The sequence below is a fragment of the Monodon monoceros genome, unplaced genomic scaffold (assembly GCF_005190385.1).
Source record: "Monodon monoceros isolate NGI ecotype Baffin Bay Population unplaced genomic scaffold, NGI_Narwhal_1 Super_Scaffold_18, whole genome shotgun sequence".
NCBI classification, from domain to species: Eukaryota; Metazoa; Chordata; class Mammalia; order Artiodactyla; family Monodontidae; genus Monodon; species Monodon monoceros.
This window is the reverse complement of record NW_021703774.1, coordinates 100,409,989-100,411,780: the sequence shown is the minus strand read 5'-3', so window position 1 is coordinate 100,411,780 and position 1,792 is coordinate 100,409,989. Positions and strand designations below refer to the sequence as shown.

General features: G+C 38.8%; 1 non-coding gene across 1 annotated transcript; it reads right to left on the bottom strand.

The window, feature by feature from the left end:
• Positions 1 to 1,249: 1,249 nt before the first annotated feature.
• LOC114900068 lies at positions 1,250 to 1,356 on the bottom strand. Its single transcript, XR_003794695.1, has one exon. It is a non-coding gene; the product is annotated as a U6 spliceosomal RNA (small nuclear RNA).
• Between the last annotated feature and the right edge of the window lie 436 nt (positions 1,357 to 1,792).

The following is a 1,792-nucleotide window of genomic DNA, read 5'->3' as shown; positions in this document are numbered from 1 at the left end:
CCACAACTACTGAGCCTGCAAGCCACAACTACTGAAGCTGGAGTGCCTAGAGCCCATGCTCTGCAACAAGAGAAACCACCACAATGAGAAGCCCATGCACCACAACGAAGAGTAGACCCCGCTCACAACTAAAGAAAGCCCACATGCAGCAACAAAGACCCAACACAGCCAAAAATAAATAAATAAAATAAATAAGTGTATTAAAAGAAAAAGAATCCGCCTGCCAATCCAGGGAACATGTATTCGAGCCCTGGTCTGGGAAGATCCCACATGCCACGGAGCAACTAAGCCCATGCGCCCCAACTACTGACCCTGCGCTCTGGAGCCCACAAGCCACAACTACTGAGCGCACGCGCCTAGAGCCTGTGCTCCGCAAAGGAGAAGCCACCGTAATGAGAAGCCTGCACACCGGAACGAAGAGTAGCCCCACTCACCACAACTGGAGAAAGCCCATGTGCAGCAATGAAGACCCAATGCAGCCAAAAATAAATAAATATTTTTTTTAATTAACTAAAAAAAAAAAAAATTGATGATTTGGGGTATGCTCACAATAAAATGAAGGAGTTAGATGTTAATATGTATGTATATGTAATATATTAATGATAAACACTTTAGTCTTATGTGTCAATCTGGGTGGGCTCTGGTACCCAGTTATGTAATCAAACATTAATCTAGATGTTGCTGTGAAGGTATTTTGTAGGTGTATATAACCTCTACAACCACTTGACATTAAGTAGAGATTATCCTTGATAATGTAAGTGGACCTCATCCAATCAGTTTAAGGCCTTAAGAGCACAAACTGAGGCTCCCTGAAGAATAAATTCTGCCTCAAGATTGAAACATCAATTTCTGCCTGAATTCCAGCCTGCCCTACAAATTTCAGACTTGCCAGCCCCCATAATCCTGTGGACCAATTCCTTAAAATAAATCTCTTAATATATATGTCCTATTGGTTCTGTTTCTCTGGACATCCTGACTGGTATAACTGCTAATATCCCACCCTAAATTCTGGTTTTCTCCTTTTCCTTCTCAACAGCATCCTAAATTTTATAGCAGGGCACTTGGCTACTCAGAATGAAAACTACATTTCCCTGCCCTTCTTGCAGTTAGCTGTAACAATGTGACTAGGTATAAATAAAAGTGTTGAGTGACACTTCCTGAAAGTTTCTCTATAGAGGATGATGATTTCTTTTCTTCTTTCCTATATCAAGCTGCTTGAAGCACAAATGTGTTCTTTTTTTTTTTTTTTTTTAATATGGAACGCTTCACGAATTTGCATGTCATCCTTGCACAGGGGCCATGCTAATCTTCTCTGTATCACTGCAATTTTAGTATATGTGCTGCCGAAGTGAGCATGTGCAAATGTGTTCTATCAGCCCTCTTTTGTACCATGAGGATGAGGGCCACACCCTAGAGATGGCAGAGTGGTAACCTATGTACCTGAATACCTCATGAAACCACTGTACCAACCCTGGACTACCTATCTTAGGATTGCTATTACATAAGGGAAGAGAACTTTGTATGTTAAACTTAGTATTTCAGACTATTGTTGATTTGGATTTTCTCTTACTTGCAGCCAAACACAAACCTAATTGGTGCACGACATATGAATACATTACTAAAAAGAAATACCTAACACATTGGTAGTAGTTAGCTCTGGATTTTGGAATTTGTTGTTGATGTTATATTTACTATTCTTTCTGTTTTTTATATTAAATATATATATTAATTACTCATATAATAAATTTTTAATAAAAATACTGAAAATAATAGGAATTATTTTTCCTAACAA